Source organism: Eretmochelys imbricata, chromosome 6 (assembly GCF_965152235.1).
Source record: "Eretmochelys imbricata isolate rEreImb1 chromosome 6, rEreImb1.hap1, whole genome shotgun sequence".
In the NCBI taxonomy this organism is placed as follows: Eukaryota; Metazoa; Chordata; order Testudines; family Cheloniidae; genus Eretmochelys; species Eretmochelys imbricata.
In genome coordinates this window covers 121268619-121288797 of record NC_135577.1, presented here as the reverse complement: position 1 = coordinate 121288797, position 20179 = coordinate 121268619, and the positions used below count along the sequence as shown (strand labels likewise).

Genomic DNA, 20179 nt, shown 5'->3' with positions numbered 1-20179 from the left:
CTTAGAATTATAGGAGATTAGGGTTGGAAGAGACCTTAGGAGGTCATCTAGTCCAACCCCCTGCTCAAAGCAGGACCAACACCAACTAAATCATCCCAGCCAAGGCTTTGTCAAGCTGGGCCTTAAAAACCTCTAAGGATGGAGATTCCACCACCTCCCTAGGTAACCCATTCCAGTGCTTCACCACCCTCCTAGTGAAATAGTGTTTCCTAATATCCAACCTAGACTTCCCCCACAGCAACTTGAGACCATTACTCCTTGTTCTGTCATCTGCCACCACTGAGAACAGCCAAGCTCCATCCTCTTTGGAACCCCCTTTCAGGTAGTTGAAGGCTGCTATCAAATCTCTCCTCACTCTTCTCTTCTGCAAACTAAACAAGCCCAGTTCCCTCAGCCTCTCCTCGTAAGTCATGTGCCTCGGCCCCTTAATCACTTTTGTTGCCCTCCGCTGGACTCTCTCCAATTTGTCCACATCCTTTCTGTAGTGGGGTGACCAAAACTGGACGCAATACTCCAGATGTGGCCTTACCAGTGCCGAATAGAGGTGAATAATCACTTCCTTTGATCTACTGGTAACGCTCCTACTAATGCAGCCCAATATGCCGTTAGTCTTCTTGACAACAAGGGTACACTGCTGACTCATATCCAGCTTCTCATCCACTGTAATCCCTAGGTCCTTTTCTGCAGAACTGCTGCTTAGCCAGTCAGTCCCCAGCCTGTAGCGGTGCATGGGATTCTTCTGTCCTAAGTGCAGGACTCTGCATTTGTCCTTGTTGAACCTTATTCGATTTTTTTTGGCCCAATCCTCCAATTTGTCTAGGTCACTCTGGACCCTATCCCTACCCTCCAGCGTATCTACCTCTCCCCCCAGTTTAATGTCATCTGCAAACTTGCTGAGGGTGCAATTCATCCCATCATCCAGATCAAGTCCCACTGGACAAACCAAATCAGGCAGTCTTCCAATCCACTGTCCTCACATGCCATTTCCCCAGTGGTCAGTAGGGGCACATGGGCCCACGTATTACTCTGCGTTCCAGCCCAAGGATCCAATGCCCAGCAACCACAGTCTGCTCCAGCTCCCAGGCCTTGTCACTAGTTCCTTGGATTCCTTCCTACCTTTCTTCTCTATCTTCTGCCCCCGACATTACCACTGGAACTTCCTCTGCTCCCTGTAGCTATTTCACCTCCTCTCAGGTTCTTGCCAGAGTCTGTATTCCCAAACAGGATCCCACGGCTTACTCTTTCTTGTGCCGTGCCGTGCTGTGGGAGTAACTGCAGAGTGCCTTCCTACTCTTCTTACCACCAGCTTCCTCTCTTTATGCCTGTCTGAGCTCTTCCCTAGCTGGGCTTCATCTCTAGGCCTTGTCAGCCCTGGCTCTCCCCCAGATGCAGCCTGTTAAGGGTTAATTGGCCCTTTTTACCTAGCCAGGTAGACACCCCATCACACCTGATCTCAGAAAGACAAAACAAAACATACCTTCCCCAAACTGAAGAACTGACCCAATTCCAATGGAAGCCAGTAGAGATCCTTCAATGAACTCCAGAGGAGTAGTAGAAGATGGTTGACCTTTGTGAGACAAAAATTTGGGATTTTGTTTAGATGTTTGTCTGCGACAATTTGGCACAAGTCCACAGCCTAGCCCTAGCAAAGATTAAATAAAGGCTACTGGCCATTTTTCTGTTCATTTAGATCAGCTGGGGGCAGAGCAAGGATCTACAATCATACGAGCTGCTGCTATTTTCTTGTCCAAAAACAGCCCTAACAGGTTTTAAAAATGTGACCATTTCTGCATCCAATTACCAATTAATTGCCTGAGCTGTCCCTGACAGTGACCTTTTACATACTAACCGAAATTTCACTTCAGCAGCCACATGAAAGCTATGTCCTAGGGCTACTAACATTATTGATCTTACATATGTCTAGCTCAGAAAACTTTTCTTGGGTCCAGTGAGCACCCCACACCTCCCTGTGAGACTTTTCTCCAGTAGAGAGTGACTCAATCTAGACCACAAAATCAATAAATAACATCACATTTAAAGGCCTTGTCTACACTACACAGCTTTCATTGACAAAACGGTGGAGGTGTACACACAGCAATGCTCCTCCTGCCGATTTAACTCCTCTGCTATGCCGACAAAATAAAACCACCTTGACTTTTTGCGATGTAGTTAGAGTAATACAGCGTCAGTGTAGACACTGCACTTGTTTATTTTGCCCTAATTGACCTCCAGGATGTGTCCCACAATGCCCATCATGACCACTTTGGTCAGCACTTTGAACTCCACTGCCAGGCCGTGCACAGTCATGTGCCTCTCCCCCATCTAAAGGCCTGTGAATTTTTGAAATTCCTCTTCCTGTTTGCTGGTGTGGACCGTTCACACAGTATCTTCCCAGTGGACCATGCCGGCTTTCCGCAACAGGCGCGCTCCTGCATGGCGTACACCAGAGCTGTGGAGCTGCTGGGTCTGGAGGGTGAGGGGGCTGTGCAGTCACACATGGGCGGAGGGTATCCAAGGCAGGGGAAGGCTCAGCCTACCCAAACTGCGTACTCCACCCCCAGGCCCCCTCCTGCTTCTCACTGTGCTCTGCTGCGGGCACAGATCTTCCTTCCCATGTGGCCGGGGCCCCGGGCCAGTGGCACTGGGACTGGGGTGTGAGGAAGGGGGCCATAGCCCTCCCACTTTTTGCCAGGGCAGACCCTGCCCCTTTCCCCTCCCCCGCCCCGGCCAGGCCAATGTGGAGCCGGGCCGGGGAGCCCGAGCAGCTGCGTGGAGCCATGGTGGACCCGACACCTGCCCGGGGGGGCTGAGAGCAGCCCTCAGCCTGTATCCCCATGGTCCAAGACTCCACGCTGCGTCCTCAAAGCTGCCCACGTGGCTCTCCCCGACCCGGACCCAGCCCCAGGGGGCAGGGCCTCAGAGCCACAGCCCGGCCACAGTAAGAGCTGTGCAGGCAGCTGTGAGGAGCCTTGAGTCATGGACCCTCCACTTGCTCCAGGCGGGCGAGGGGGCCCGGGGACAGGGACAAAGAGGCTGCTTGGGCCGCCTGCAGTGCAGGCAGGTAGAGGGTCCACCGCGGCTCCCCCAGGGCCAGATTATGAGGGGCCTAAGGCTAATGGGCTGGAAAGGCCTAAGTAAAAATTACATATTGCAAAAAAAATTATTAAGTCATCAAACATTTCTCTACATACATATTTACAGATTTATTTATGTAAAATTAACAAGTTTAGTCTACTCTCACCACACTCAATTCTTCAAACAGATACTTTTGAGTAAGAGGTAGCAGGAGGGTTGCTACGCTGTCCTTATCTTAGGCCCCCTTCCTCAGAGGTAGTGGAGTGAACACTGCAACATTCTCCATCCGGCTCACCTCTTTCAATCTTGTGCTTCTACCCTCAGCTCTCTCCTGGCACAGTGCAAAGCCAAGCCCTGCAGGTGTTTCCCCCAAGCTATGGCCTCTACACCACATAGTCTATCTCCCTCTCTCTGACTGCAGTCTGGGAGGCAGCCAGTTTTATTATGTAAAAGAAAACCACTCAGGTGTAAAATCCACTGAAGTAGAGGAAGTAGTTGTGGGAAAATTACATTGGGTGGCATTGTATTTTAGGCTGTCTTGCTCTGAAAGCTGTCTCCCAATGTTGCACTGGCTGAGGACAATGAATTACTGTTTTCAACTTTTACCCAAATATTATTTGTGGAATCATACCCAGTTTGTGTAGTTAATCTGCAGTGATTCACCACATCAGGCCATTCTGTTACCAAGCTCTTCCACAATTACAATCATAGAATAGAATCATAGGACTGGAAGGGACCTCGAGAGGTGATGTAGTCTGGTCCCCTGCACTCATGGGAGGACCAAGTATTGTCTATTCTAGAATTCAGAGTAACAGCTGTGTTAGTCTGTATTCGCAAAAAGAAAAGGAGTACTTGTGGCACCTTAGAGACTAACCAATTTATTTGAGCATAAGCTTTCATGAGCTACAGCTCACTTCATCGGATGCATACTGTGGAAAATACAGAAGATGTTTTTATACACACAAACCATGAAAAAATGGGTGTTTATCACTACAAAAGGTTTTCTCTCCCCCCACCCCCCCACTCTCCTGCTGGTACTAGCTTATCTAAAGTGATCACTCTCCTTACAATGTGTATGATAATCAATGTGGGCCATTTCCAGCACAAATGCAGGGTTTAACAAGAACGTCTGAGGAACAGTGGTGGGGGGGTGGGGGGAATAATAAACAAGGGGAAATAGGTTACTTTTTATAATGACTCAACCATTCCCAGTCTCTATTCAAGCCTAAGTTAATTGTATCCAATTTGCAAATTAATTTCAATTCAGCAGTCTCTCCTTGGAGTCTGTTTTCGAAGTTTTTTTGTTGAAGGATAGTCACTTTGAGATCAGAAATTGCGTGACCAGAGAGATTGAAGTGTTCTCCGACTGGTTTATGAATGTTATAATTCTTGACATCTGATTTGTGTCCATTTATTCTTTTACGTAGAGACTGTCCAGTTTGACCAATTTACATGGCAGAGGGGCATTGCTGGCACATGATGGCATATATCACATTGGTGGATGTGCAGGTGAAAGAGCCTTTGATAGTGTGGCTGATGTTATTAGGCCCTGTGATGGTGTCCCCTGAATAGATATGTGGACACAGTTGGCAACGGGCTTTGTTGCAAGGATAGGTTCCTGGGTTAGTGGTTCTGTTGTGTGGTATGTGGTTGCTGGTGAGTATTCGCTTCAGGTTGGGGGGCTGTCTCCCAAGATTTGTGAGAGTGTTGGGTCATCCTTCAGGATAGGTTGTAGATCCTTGATAATGCATTGGAGGGGTTTTAGTTGGGGGCTGAAGGTGACGGCTAGTGGCGTTCTGTTATTTTCTTTGTTGGGCCTGTCCTTTAGTAGGTGACTTCTGGGTACTCTTCTGGCTCTATCAATCTGTTTCTTCACTTCTGCAGGTGGGTATTGTAGTTGTAAGAGTGCTTGATAGAGATCTTGTAGGTGTTTGTCTCTGTCTGAGGGGTTGGAGCTTTAGATAAGCTATTACCAACAGGAGAGTGGGTTGAGGGGGAGGGGGAAGAAAACCTGGATTTGTGCTGGAAATGGCCCACCTTGATTATCATACACATTGTAAGGAGAGGGATCACTTTAGATAAGCTATTACCAGCAGGAGAGTAGGGTGGAGGGAGAGAAAACCTTTTATAGTGATAAACACCCATTTTTTCATGGTTTGTGTGTATAAAAACATCTTCTGTATTTTCCACAGTATGCATCCGATGAAGTGAGCTGTAGCTCATGAAAGCTTATGCTCAAATAAATTGGTTAGTCTCTAAGGTGCCACAAGTACTCCTTTTCTATTCTAGAATGTGTGATCAGCAGCTCTGACATGAGGTTTTTTAAGCATGAGTTCTGTGTGCACTAGCCCCTATAGTTTGCATTTGTTTGTTTTAAGCTTTCTATAAAAAAAGGGTAACAGCTAGAAGTGACAGATCTTTAGATGGTTGCTCAGTCATAATATTTAGCACTTCTGTACTTTGTTAGCTCTTCAAAATCACTATACAAACATTAAACAAACTTAATCTAAAGCCTTCCAGCTTTTGAATGACTAGGAGTTGACAAAACAGAGCTATTCCCTGTTGTGTTCTCTGCCCCCCTGAACAAAAAGACTTCCCTGAAAATCAGCATCTTAAAAGAACCATTAAGGATCTTTCAAAAGAACAGTCCAACCAAGGCTGCTGTAGCGATACCCTTGTTATATCAGATCTGGTGTTTGTTTAAGGCTGGTGTAGAATGAAAGGAGAGCTTCCTGTTTCATTTGCATGTGTAAATCGAGCAGACCTTGCTCCTTTTTTCCTTTTAAAGTGCTCAGAGTTTAGGGGAGAAAAGTGAATGAGATTCTGCTTATACCAGGTGTGAAAAAGCGGAAGGGATCAAAATCTATTCTTGTGCAAAAATCTGTTCTCCCTGAAGTCAACAAGGCTACACAGGTGTCACTGTCAGCAGGAATTGGCCTGTGTTCTCATTCCCTTCCCGAATCACACCCCATGCTTGCTCAACATTGTCCACTTGGGAAAGAAGTTAGTTTAAGTTGGGGCACAAAAAAGAGGCCTAACTTCAGGTTTATTTAGCTTTAAGTTTTTGGAATGAAACGCAAAAGAAATCAAATATGAGGTACTTTTATGATGGCTTGAACTGCTAGAGAACCCGCAAATGGACAGAACCTGCCTTTAGCTTATTCAGCCAGTCTTTCTATCTTAGCCTGCTAAGAAGTGGATTTAAAATCCTCAAGGGAGAGGGGAGGGAGAAACCTACAGCATTGTGTGTTCAGCTTCCTCCAGTGCTTTTGCAACCCCTTAAAAGTACAAAGATGCGTTGGCCTGTGGAGCTAGGCTGAGCATAAGGAAAGAACTTGGTGGCCTGTGCATCCCAGTGCAGAAAAATACATCAAAGAAAATTCTTGGATGTCTTTGCTTTTTAGTACAGTTCAATACAGTATTGAACACCGTGCATCATAACTCTGAAGCCCCTCGATGGAAGGTTCTGTAAAAGTTAAAGGACTGGTATCCGGAATGGGATGTTTTGTTTTGTTTTTCCTACAAATGTGTGGGAATTCGTTCCTTATACGTGTGAGGGGCAATCATTCTGGCTGGAGCTGGATGGCGTGTATGCAGGTTCTGTGCAAGCCTCCTCCCTACTGCTCTGGTGCTGCCTCTTCCCCTGCCACCCCCACAGGCACTCACCAGTTGGCCAGAAACAGGACCCACCCAGCACACATGGAAGGTGATGATGATGGGCATTAGGGCCCGGAGGCAGCGTCTTGGAGCAGCCTGACAGCCTCAGCCCAGGAGCGGGACAGGGGGAGCCTCCTCTTTCCTGACAGCTAAGCCGAGCTCCCGAGAAATGGGGTGCGGGGGACAGTGGCTGCTCAACCTACAGCCACAGCTGGCATGGTTCCCGTGGTAATCAGATTGTTAGAGTCCGGTCAGCAGTGTTAACGGGATCCTTGGCAGTGTGTTCCTGCAGCGCGTCGTCCGTCCCTGCCAGCTGAGCTTCTTCCAACCCAGAGGGGGCTGCTTTGCCTTTCCCCTCACCCCGGCCGCGCCCCCTGCCTGACCAGTAGGGCCTAAAAATAGGAGGGCCCAAGGCTATAGCCTTATTAGCCTAATGGTTAATCTGGCCCTGGGCTCCCCACAGCTGCCCACCCAGCCCTTATCATGGCCAGGCTATGGCTCCATGCCCGCCCCGCCCGCTGTAGCCAGGTCAGGGAGAGCCGATGGGGCAGCTGTAGGGAGCGATGGGGCAGGGGGCGGCTTTTGCCACCATCTTTAATTTTTTCCATCCATGCACGGAATAAATGTTGTTATGTGCACCGAGGGATGTGTACCACCAGTAGAAACAAAAAACCTAGATATAATATATATTTTGTAAACTTTACCGTAGGGATAATTACTCCAGCCAGAACGGTTTAGGCATTTTGGAACTCACTACTCAAAGAATTAAATTTAAGTGTAAGAGAAATAAAAATTATGACATGCATAGACCAGTCAAAACAGTAAAATAACACACACTGAAAGAATAAAATTACAGAGAATACATGTGCACTGCAGGAAGTACCAAGAAGTAACAGCAACAATAATACAAGTACTTGTTGGGAGGTGAGTGTGAAAGAGACAGTGTGTGTGTGACCCAGAGACTGTGTGTGTGTGTGTGAGACACAGAGACAGAGAGTGTACGTGTGTGTGTGTGAGAGAGAGAGAGAGAGAGACACACACACCCACACACCCACATAGAGACTCTGTGAGAGTGTGTGTCTGTCACAGAGACTGTGTGTGTGTGTGTGAGACACAGAGACAGAGAGTGTACGTGTGTGAGAGAGAGAGAGAGAGACACACCCACACACCCACATAGAGACTCTGTGAGAGTGTGTGTCTGTCACAGAGACTGTGTGTGTGTGTGTGAGACACAGAGACAGAGAGTGTACGTGTGTGTGTGTGTGAGAGAGAGAGAGAGACACACCCACACACCCACATAGAGACTCTGTGAGAGTGTGTGTCTGTCACAGAGACTGTGTGTGTGCTGGCTGCTTGGGGAGTTTCTGAGAGATGCCATGCGCTGTCTCTTTAAGGCACTCACTGAAAGCTCTCCTGCTCTGTCCTGACCCCTGAACACTGTCTCCCCTTCCCCACTCTGTGGAGATGGGGTACATGATGTGGGGGAGACCAGGGGGTCTGATCCAGTTCTTTTGTTGTACACCCAGTGATTTCATTATGGGTCTTGGGTGTGACTTGAAAGCAAATATTGGGCCTAAAGAAGATAACTATGTTAAAATCTCGATAACTTATTCTTATTCCAGCCTGTGCTTCTCATATTATATTGTGTTCTATGCCGTTCATGTCAATTCCCATAAGGATGTTCCTCCTATCTCTTTTACTGTGCCCTCACTGGACTTTCCTGATATCTCTATGGCTGTATATGTTATGCATCTTGTTGAGTATGAAATACAGTCCTTATGGATATCTTCTCTTCTTGCCTTTTGAACCTTTTGCGTACTGCTGCTGCTGAGATATGCCATAGTAAGATGTAAGAAAACTTGACTCCTGCATCCAAATTTGTGTTTACTTAGGCTAAAACATTACATACAATTAATTGTACCTTGAATTTTAATTTCCTCCCAAATGTACAATTAATCCTCCTGGATGACTGTCCACAGCTTTATCTTGTGCAAATAGCTTATTTTAGAGTCCCAGTCGTATACTAGCAGTCCAGGATTGCTATGCTGACTTAATTGAAGTTGGATCTCTTGAAAGAGTAATTTATAAAATACAGAATGAAAACCAGAGAACAGTGTAGGCTGGGAGAATTTTCTTGGGCCACATTAAAAGTGGCTTGAATATTAATCTTGCGTATACATGACAACTTGCATCACCAAGCTGATGACAGCACAGCTTAATAGAACATTCCACATTATCACGTGAAAAGGATCATCAGACTCAGGTTCTCAAATTTATTTTATTTTGATGGTTTATTTGTTTGTTCTGGTTTTTGTTTTTTCCTTCCTATCTCATATCTCATTTAAAAAACAAACAAACAACCTGGAAAGATCCATAAAGCCACTACCTGATCCTGCTTCGGTTCCTTTCTTAAGACCCACCTCTGCCATGATATCTACAAAGTGCTACCAGCTGAGAGCGGTGAGGTGGTGGGCTGAGATCTCCTGAGGTATGATCAGAGGGTCATTTTAATGTTACCTCATCCTTCCATCCCTTCCATTTGTTCCATCCACTTTAATCATAACCTAAGCCCTCCCTGGTCCCGCAATCAGTGACACTGCACACATGCATAAAGGACCCTGGAGTGTGAACTCTGGTGCAGTGACTGTCTTTTGACGGCATACTAGAATAATGCCAAGCACAACGAGGCTGTTTTAGCGTGGTCGCCGTGTTAGTCTGTATCAGCAAAAACAACGAGGAGTCCTTGTGGCACCTTAGAGACTAACAAATTTATCTGGGCATAAGCTTTCGTGGGCTAGAACCCACTTCATCAGATGGAGTGGAAAATACAGGAGCAGGTATAAATATATGAAAAGATGGGAGTTGCCTTACCAAGTGTGAGGTCAGCCTAAGGAGACAATTCAATTAACAGCAGGATACCAAGGGAGGAAAAATAACTTTTGTAGTGGTAATGAGAGTGGCCCATTTCAAACAGTTGACAAGAAGGTGTGAGTAACAGTAGGGGGAAATTAGGTTTAGGTTTTGTAATGACCCAACCACTCCCAGTCTTTATTCAGGCCTAATTTGATAGTGTCCAGTTTGCAAATTAATTCCAATTCTGCAGTTTCATGTTGGAGTCTGCAAAAAGAAAAGGAGGACTTGTGGCACCTTAGAGACGAACAAATTTATTTGAGCATAAGCTTTCGTGAGCTACAGTATCCGATGAAGTGAGCTGTAGCTCACGAAAACTTATGCTCAAATAAATTTGTTTGTCTCTAAAGTGCCACAAGAACTCCTTTTCTTTTTGCGGATACAGACTAACAGGGCTGCTACTCTGAAACATGTTGGAGTCTGTTTTGAAGTTTTTTGTTGAAGAATTGCCACTTTTAGGTCTGTTATTGACTGACCAGGGAGACTGAAGTGTTCTCCTACTGGTTTTTGAATGTTATAATTCCTGATGTCAGATTTGTGTCCATTTAAGGCTGTGTTCTTTGACAGGTACTCCAGGCACTATTGCAATATAAATAAAGAATAATAAATCTAGTGTCTTATCATGTCTTATGTGTTGGTCTTAGCATGTTTATGCCTTTGTGTATATGTCTTATTATCGTTGGACTGTTTTTGCATATTATGTGTATTTGTTAAATGCTTTAATAATTAACACAATTTGTGAAACAAGACTGCAGGGTTTAAATGCATGTTCTGTCTCTCTAGCACCATTGTGAAAAGCACATGCCTGTTCCCACTTCTGAGAATGTTTTAATGTTGATTATTAAAGAGGTCTAATAAATTATTTGTTATTTCTATTATTATTATCTGTGTGTTTTTGGGTGGGGTGATGCAAATTAAAAGGGATGCTAATTTCTTTGGCGTTTCCAGCAGTTAGAAGAGAAAGAGGAGCCCGGCTGCAGGAGCACCGAACAAAGAATTGTTGCCTGTTATTAGGGAGGCAGTTATTACAACAGCAGCTGACAGCTCTGTCTCTGTCTCTCTGGCATGAGAAACTGCTGGGGCTGTGGATTTCACCGTGTTATTTCTAGTGAATGACTCCGTCATTGTGGCTGATTAGCCTAGTGAACTGTGTTCACTGCGTTTTGATCTGTCCCCCCCGGAGCTCAATTGTTTACCAAGCCCCGAACAGGGAACTTTTCCTTGCTCTAAATGGCACGCGGTTCCAGGGTAGTCCCCCCAACCCCTGCCAAGGGAAGCGGCGTGCTGTCCATGACAACGGGGTAGTGGAAGAAACGGAGAGGTCGTTGGGAGGAAAACAAAAGGCAGGGGTGCTAGCTGCGCACCAAGCAGGCACAACTGGGCCGCCTGGGGCACTGGACGGGGGAATCGGGGCTCGGCTGACCCTGCTAGGGCAACGTCCCAGTGTGCACAGCAAACTCTTCCTTGCTAGGTTTGTGCCAGGCGGGAGCGGGGGACAGGGTTGCCGACCCTCCAGCCGTTAGGGTGACCAGACAGCAAATGGGAAAAATTGGGGTGGGGGGTGTAACAGGAGCCTATATAAGAAAAAGACCCCCAAATCGGGACTGTCCCTATAAAATGGGGACATCTGGTCCCGCTACCCGGCGTGTCTTGGAGGCTCCAGGAATTAACAATTCGTCTTTACAGGTTGTGTCATGGGATGAGGCCTCCAGGAACAGTCCAAGCAAAACCGAGGACCCTAAGGGGGTGGGGGGGGGGGCTGCTGAATGACAAAGGGCAGCCCCGCTGCGCCAGCCGGCTCCATCCTCCCTGCCGGGCACGCTCCCCGCTGCTGCAGCGTGCCCGCTGGGGAAGCATTCCAGCTGGGGCTGGGGGCTGAGGGGGGGCTTGGGAAGTGTAGTCCCAGCTGCACGGCGGCCGTGGGCACGGCAAGGCGCCGCCGCACTCCAACTCCCAGCAGGCGCTGGGGCGGGAGGGGTGGCTCACCGAGGCCAGCGCATGCGCAGTCTCGGCCACCGTGTATCCTATTAGGCCGAGCGGGGATGATGTCACCTGCAGGCTGGCGAGCGCCCGGGCGGCGGGGACGGGAACTGGCGGAGCGGCTGCTCGGGTAGGCAGGGCTGCGGCGCTGGCTGCTAAGGATGCCCGGGGTCTGCAGGTAAGGGCGGGCGGCGGCGGCTCTCGCTCTCCCGCCGGGCAAGCGCAGGGGCGGGCTGGGCTGGGCGAGCCCCGGGCGCGGGGGGCTGCGCCGAGCCGGGCGCTCGCTCCCAGCCCGGGGAAAGTCGGTCACGGCTGAACCGGCCGCTCAGGTCGCGGGTGGGACGGCGAGAGGACAGCGCCGGCTCCGCGGGTGGCTGCCGGCGCGGAAAATGGCTGATCGCAGGCGGCTTCTGCGGGGATGCCCCCTCGCCAGCGAGGCGAGCTTTCCACCCCGGGGGCGGGCTGCGGGAGCGACCCTCCCGCCGGGCTGGGCGAGCAGCTGGGGCCGATCAGCCCCCCGCCTCCTCCGGGCGGCAGCTGCATCTCCGCCGGGGGCCGGCTAACAAAGGGGGACGTTCCCCCTCGGCTCCGGCTTGGGCGCTGCCCCCGGAGCAATGGCCCGAGCCTGGCTCCCAGCGGGCGGCCGGTCAAGATGCGGCGGCGAGCCGCACCTGGGCGTCAGGGGCGCCTGAAACGGAGCGGCCAGGCTCGGGCGTCCGAGCTCCCTGGGGGTGTGGCACCGGAGCGCCTCGGACCCCCAGAGGGGTGTGACACCCGCGGTGGGGTGGGGTGGGGTGGGGCGGGGCTGCCTCTCTCCAGGATCCCAGCCCCCGCAATGCCCTGGCCCGCTCGCTGCCCCCTGCCGAGCTCGGCGAGCCCAAGGCAGGGCTGGGGCTTGGCCGCCTCTCGCTTCTGTAGCCCAGTGCCGGCGGCGGCCCCGGGCAAGCCGCTGGGCGGAAAAGAGGCGAATCAGGTTTCCCCAGTGGGTGACATTGAAACTGCGGCCGGGTTTCCGCTCCCCGGGCGAAGGGCGAGGGCGCCGGGGGGGGGCTCCCGTGGGCTCGAGCTCCTGGGGGCTCGCTTTGGAGCCCCGCCGGGGCAGGAGATCAGTAGTGAGCCGGGGGCGCTGGACCCTCGGCAGGGGGGAGCGGAGAAGCACCTGGCTGCTCCGCATCCTGACTAGTTGTCGTCAAATCCGGAGCGAGCTGGGCTGCAGGAGAGCGTCTGCAAGAGCAGGGGAGATGGGGGTGGGTGGGTATTATGACTCTGGTTGCTATGGTTATTCCTGCCACTGGAGCCTCTAGTATTTCCTCTGCTCTGTCTTGGGGGGGCTCTTGCTCATAGCTGGGGAGGGTGTGGCTAGTGGGTGTGCCCAGTGCCATCCCCATTAACCTAGGGGTGTGTTTCCTACCGTCGACCCTCCCAGAATACTGGAGGAAGAACAGCAGGGCTGGAGTAAACCGCAGACCTGGATCTGCCTCCCCATTGTACAGACCGTGGTTTGTGTGTAAAGCAGCCTTGGAAGCCAGCCGCCTTCTGCTCCCGCTGTATCCCCCATGAAACTGGCCAAAGGATGGTATTGACATGGCTGCCGGCTCAGGCAGTGGCTCATGGGCTCAAGCTCCTCGCCTTGGCTTGCTTGGGCATCTGTGATCTGGCCCCTATGGAGCCACCAATGAACCCCCCATCTCTAGCTGGCAACCTTCTGCTGACTGGAGAGGGGAAGCCACTGACTGAGAGAATAAAAATGAACAGCCAGGAGAGGGGTGAACAGGAGCGGAGGAAGATGGGAGAGGGAAACTGAGCGTGGTTGCTTCACTTGGACAAGTCGCAAATTGAGATGGGGGAAGTACACGGTGGCCTCTGTCAGTGGGTTGGGATCCATTGGCCTAGCTGTTTCTCTTTCCCCGTCTACTTACTGCTCCCCCTTGGTTGCTCTCGCTCTTTTGTGGGAGTGAGGATGCTGTGCCTACCTGTTTATCTAATGGCATCTGAACAGACGTGTAGGGAACATGCACGATACCCCACAGGGTGTTTCTGTTTATCCTCCTGCTGACACAACCACTTACTTATGACTTGTAGCAAGAGGAGTGTGAGTTGTAGGCTTTTAAACATGATTTTTACAGACACAAGGTCCAAAACTTGCTTTTCAAATACACTTTTCCGAAGTTTCCAGTTGTCTGGCTGGTGGTTGGGACAGACTTTGAGATGCATATTGTTGCTAACAGAGTAATGGTCATCGTTTATGGAGTATCAGGAAGAGTTCCTGTCACTCTGCAAAACTAAGACGATAAGGTCCCCTCCTCTGAGGACATTACAGTCTAACTCAGCATTACAGTAGTGTGTGATGGGGGGAATTACTGTGTACACTAACTGTTGTTGTTATTATTTGTAATACAATATCCTAGTTATGGCAATGTCATAGACCAGGATCCCATTGTGAGAGGTGATGTACAAACAGAACAAAAAGAGGGTCACACTCCAAGGGGCTTACAAACGAAATTATGAAATGCCAGTGTTAGAGGGAGAATGGGCGTGTGTGGTTCATGCATAAGACTCGTGATCTGGGATCTACTGCAGATTTGCTCTGTGACCTGGGATAGTCACTCAAGCCACAGTTTTCAACAGTGTCTATTCATTTTGGTTGCTCCCATTTTTTCAGTGACTAATTTGACATTGAGGATCTGATCTTTGTTGGGTTTTTTTAATGTTCAGTTTTTTAGAGGTGCTGAGTGCCTGGACCCCCAACACCTCTGAAAAATCCTGATCCCTTGGAAGTCAATGGCAAAACACTTATTAACCCCAATGAAGTAAAGATTTCATCCTTAGTGTCCAAAGATGAATGCCTAAAAGTAGTAGCCACTTCTGAAAATGCTACTCATTCAGTGTTGGACATTATAGCTTATGTGCTGGGGAATGTTGACAGGATGCTGGGGCATAAATAACAAAAAAGTTTTAAAGTGGAACGTCTATTCCTCGCTTCTCCTCTAATATTAAACAACTCGATGTACCAGAAGAAATGTCTCTCCCACTCACACATCTCCTCAGTTTGACCCTTGAGAATATCACCTAGTAAAGTAAAATGCCAAAAGATCTCTGGAGGACTTTAAAGATCCATTGGTTCAAACAAGTCCCACTATCTCTTGTGTGGCTAGATACCAGCCAGAGAGGAGAAAGAAGAGGTGTAGCTGTTGGGGCAATGACCCAGATGATGGTAGTCAGAGGGCAAAATTATAGTTTGTTTCCTTTTCTAACTCGGGTCTCAAACCAGTCATGATCCACCCTGATGCCTCAGCTATCCTGTTCTGCCAATTTGTCCCCTAGAGGTTGATTTTGATATTGCATGCTAAATCTCTTGGTACTGATTGTTCCAACTTTCTTTTTTTTCTCCTGTTAATAATAGCCCACCTTAATGGATTGGTCTTCTTAGGGCTGGTATGGCAACCCCCATTTTTTCATGTTCTCTGTGTGCGTGTGTCTTCCTACTGTATTTTCCACTACATGCATCTGATGAAGTGGGATTTAGCCCACGAAAGCTTATGCTCAAATAAATTTGTTAGTCTCCAAGGTGCCCCAGGTACTCCTCATTCTTTCTTCCAACTCTTTGTGAGCCATAAATGTCTGTCTCCTTCCACTTTCTGGAAGTGAAATTTACAAACTGCATTTCTTCATAGCAATGATTTCTGCTAGGGGGATCAGTGAACCGTCTTCCTGCAAGTGCTGAATTTGTCATCTCCATGAGGATTAAATTAGTCCCACAGTGTCAGAATCTGTTACCTGAGTCGGATCAAATTTGCTCCTCAAACCGGCAGATTGAACTATGTATGGTATTTATTTTTAAGCCAAACATACACCTCCCATATTACTGTCTTGATTAATCAATTACAGAAGAATAGGAAAACCCCAAGTATAGTACAAAATATTCAGGTGTTGTGTCTACCCTGAATATGTTCTGTTTGCAATTGCCTTATATTGGAACAAAATAGCAAAAGGAACTTCAAGCTTTTCAATTCATTTTGTAACTATGGCCTTGGTCTTCCAAGGTGTGACTTCAGTGGCGGCCGAAGGCACTCCGTGCTTCACAGTTCTGTGCCCTGTTTGCTCCTGGGTTTATTTGTGATGGGAGTCGGCCCCTTTCTCTGGTGTTACTATAGGAAGTCCTTCAGATTCCATCAGCGAACCAGGCATACATCCAGTTTTAGTATCTGATTGAGACCCTGTGCTGGCCCCAGTGAAGTAAACAGGATGGGTAGAGTATAAGGTAGAGTAGAATTTGTTCATTAATACTTTAAACTGTGTAAAACCAGTCTCGATCTGAGGCTCCTTTTCCTCTTGCTTCCAGTGGGGGAATGAGGGAATGTAGCAGGAAGATGCCCTCTTTCAGTTACACTCTCTGCTAACACTTCTGTGGCACTCTAGACAGCCCTTCCCTTAGATTCAGAAGATGGGAAGAAGGCAGGGGCAAGGGCGAGACAGCAAGTCTGACTGGATTATGTTTATCTCTTTGCTTGTTTCCCTTCTGAGCTGTCATTGTTTCTATTCCCCTCCCAACTGAGAAGTCCCTCCTACTGAAAACACCCAGGAGGTGCAAAGATATTCACAGCTTCTTGCAAGTCTTGTTTACCTGCTCGTCTGGAACACAACCCCTGCAATCTAGGTTCTTCCAAGTGCCAGGACTTCCCGGATTTGCTTGCCCTTTACATGCTCTGTCTATCAGCTGTTGAAAAAACCAGCGGGAACCTGGCAGGGGAAAAAGGGCAATGGAGTGTCACAAGCAAAAGTGTAGGGTTTTTTGGGGGAGAAAAGGAGCAGAATGTGCGTAGTTAAACTTATCTTATGTTCCCTGATAAATCTGCAACTCTTGTCGGGCTTTGAGGTAAAAGTGTTTCTACTGAAAAGTTGGAAGCCTTTGAATTGAATAAAGACTCCACATTATTATGTATTTTTTGTGGGGGCTGACCCAGATTAATGTTAGACTTTTTTTGAGGTTCCAGTTATAAAGGGTTCAAGATTCATAGATATTTTTAATAAATGGTTAGTGTTCAATAGGTTGTTTATAAGCCCTTCTGTTGATGTGCATATAATCCTCTCTAACACAATCTGAGAGGTCTAACATGGTTATTATAAAAAGAAAAGGAGTACTTGTGGCACCTTAGAGACTAACCAATTTATTTAAGCTAAGCCCACCTTTCATAAAGTGTGGTTCTTTTCCCCCACCCCGGTATTCAAATATACACTTAAATTGTTAGCATTAGTCATTCCTATTTCTCTTAAGTGTTTAAAACATAAATTGTCAATCTTTGTATCTTTCAAGAGAGCTCTGGGCTGATTCGCAGTGTCAGAATGTCCTTTGCAGCAATGCTTCAAGTATTCATGGGTTTAATTCTTTCATGTGCCACCAGCAGATAAAGTCAAGGCTCCCAGCTGTCATCTTGGGCGATTTCTGAAGCCTGCTTGACAAGATTTCTCCAGGCTTCTTTTACAAACAAGGATTTTGTTGGACACTTGGGTTCCTGGCTTGACTGTCATAATTAAATAATTGAACTTTTACAAAAGTTGCAACTGCCATGAATCAGCTCTTGGCGCCATGTTAAGCAAGGTATGCTTCCTCTGTTGGAATTGAATATGATTTAACCAGAGCTGTTAAGTAAGCTGTTTAAAAATGCACTACAGATTTAAAAAAAAAATTACAGCTTTTTAAAAAAAATCTGCATTTTATTGTTGAGCTAAAAAGCTCACATGGATCTGTTTCCAAGTGCTGTTAGTTTCATGCTTTAAAATTCAGTTCATGTCCTTACTGAATTTCTTAAAGATAATGCGTGTGTGGTTGCACTTTGTAACAAATAAGTGGTGGGCTATAGAAAGAGGCATGATTGAATCCTGGGAATGGAGATGAAGCTAGGAATGCTCAAAAGTTTCCAGTTCTGATACTGATTCCGTCTGTGGCTTTGGACAAGTTACTTAAACTTGTTGCTTTAGTTTCCCTATCTGTATAACTTAGATTATAGTACTTGCCTGCCACGTGGGGGGGATGTGAGGATTAATTAAAGTGTTTGTAAAGCAGTTAAGTATGTGAGTATTAGCTTGACTAAACAATTGCATTAGTCCCTCCTCCAGTTGCTCTATCTTTAACATTCCATTTAATGCAAGAAGTCCTACCGAGCAGATTACAGAACCACTGGGCTTGATTTGCTCTCCAGCCCCTCCTTGGTATGTGAGATTGCAATTTGCACAGCACACTCTTTGCTAATAAGGAAGGGTGGGGTGGGGAGGCGAAGAGGGAGGGAGGTTGCTCACCTTTAGCTAGGGACTGGTGGTATTATTATTTGTATACAAATATCTAAGAGCCCCAGTCATAGCCTAGAACCCCCTTCTGCGAGGCACTGTATAAAGAGAATAAAAGACAGTTCCCCACCCTGAAGAGCTTACTATGAAGTATAAAAACATGGGACAGCAGATGGATGCCGACAGACTGACAGGAGAGTGCAAGGAAACAATGGGACAATATTGGTGAGCATGATAGGCAGTCATCTTTGCACCAGCAGCTTAACAGGTGTCAAGTTCGTTTTTTTTTTTTGGTAGGCATCACAGCAAAGAAAAGAGGAGGAGGGTTTTTGGAGGAGGAGGTAGTTTTCGGGGTGTTTGTGGGGAGCTCTGCCCGAGCATGAGGGGCAGCGTAGCAGAAGGGTGCTTGTTTGAAAATGTCGCTGATGGTGACTGGCATCATGAGCCTATCTGAGGCAGGAGTCGACATTCTTGATGGTCAATGAGAGGGAAGGGCCTTGAAAGTGAAGATTAGCAGCTTGGGTTTGATGTGACCGAGAGAACCCTGTATCTGTGATAGGAGAGGAGGGAATGGACTGCAAGTTCAGGGGAGGGGGATGGTCTGGTTGTATCCTGTCAGTTTTCACTTGGAAGAAATGGAGAACCTTTGCAGACAGAGTGATGAAGGCAGGAGGAGGTGGCGGTAGGGAGGGTTTGAAGAATGAGTTGCCATTGGTGAAGAGGTGTCTGGGATTCAGTTAAACTGGAGAAGCAGAGCTGTGTAGCGAGGGAGGTGACAGCACTGGGGGAGGAGAGAATGAATGTGCCATGGAGGAAGTTAGCCTGGTCACAGGATTTCCACCAGCGATGCTCTGCAGAGCACGCGCCGGAGTGGAGGAAGTGGGTGTTGAGGGCAAATGAGGGTTGGCAGGGTGGATCTTCTCATGGAAGAGAGGGGCAAAAGAATCAAGGGTGGAGGAGGAGTGAAGCAAGGACAGAATCAACAACCAGATTGGCAGAAGAAAGGGAGGAGAGGGCGGAGAGCAGACGAGAAGTCCTCAATGCTGGTGGATTGGAAGTCCGAGAATGGCCAAGGGACGGGGGTGTGATGTGGGGGTGACGGATGATGCAGAAAGAGAGACTGGTGATGCTCAGGGAGGGGAAATGCAGCAGGTGAGAGAGCCGTGGGGGGGGGCGACCAAGTCGAGTGAACAGTCCTGTTGGTGAGTGGGAGTCAAAGGAAGAGGTGAGGACGAGGGGATATGCAGTGAAGGATCAGATGGATCATCGACATGAAAACTGAAGTCATTGAGGACGCATGTGGGAGAATCTGAGGAGAGAAAGGGAGAGCACCAGAAAGGCTGATGGGGAGGAGTTGGGTGGATAATAGATGACCGCTACATTTGCCCTGTTACCCTCCACTAGGGATTGAGCCAGTAGACAGACTTTCAGTGATGCCAACTCTTATGATTTTATTGTAGTCCAGTAATTATTTTTTTATGCTCCAGGGCCTGGAGTCCTGTGATTGTGAGAATTTCAGCTTTCCTTTCAAAAATAAAAATAAAATTAAGCTTCTAGCCCTTATGGTTACAGAGAAAAGCCTGAAGCACTGTAAGCATTCTGCAACCTGAAAGCAAATGAAAAGAACCCAAATATATTAGTGTTTGTCTTAAAAGCCATGAGATTGTTAAAATCTCATGATTTTTGGAATGCTTGGGTTGACAATACTGGACTTCAAACTGCAGTCAGGGATTGATAGGTCACTTTGCAGAAGCTGCGTTTGAGCAGGAGGGAGGGGGGAGCTGCAGTGAATAGACACAGCATTCCAGTATCTTGGCCTTGCCCACTCCAAGTGCAGCGTTTCCTCTTGGACTTTCCAGTGCTGCGGGGCTCTGGCGACTCTTGCACCTAGGGACATGGAGCCCATTTTTCTCATCTGAAAGAACAGACAGTGTAACACAGTGTCATGTAGATTTCCCTAATAGGGATTTCATACTCTGGGTTTGTGTACACTGGTATTCAAAATTGTTCATCAGCTTCCCTGGAAAACTATAGCTGCTTTTCCCCTCCCCGCCTCCATCACTGCCCTGAAAGCTGTGGCCACAAGAAAAGCCCCTGGTGGCTGCATGCAAGAAATGCTGCCCTATAAAGCAACGTTTACACTCCCAGGCAGTTAATGCTTGGCAACTGGGTGTCTGGTATCTTGAACAGAAGGATGGCGCTTGGAAATGCAAGAGTCTGTTTTAAACACCAAGCAGTGGAAGATTTTAGGGTTTTGAAATATTCTGAGACT

The 20179-nt window shown here is 47.9% G+C and overlaps 1 protein-coding gene across 2 annotated transcripts in view; it reads left to right on the top strand.

Moving 5' to 3' along the window:
* The first annotated feature begins 11703 nt into the window (after nucleotides 1–11703).
* Nucleotides 11704–20179, top strand: part of DAAM1 (dishevelled associated activator of morphogenesis 1) — a 189446-nt gene continuing 180970 nt past the window's right edge. Inside the window, exon 1 of one of the 2 annotated variants that reach the window (XM_077819544.1) lies at nucleotides 11704–11752. The gene's annotated coding sequence lies outside the window, so the exon portion shown is untranslated. Of the gene's footprint in view, nucleotides 11801–20179 lie in introns of both variants that reach the window. The other variant, XM_077819543.1, reaches the window with a different exon arrangement.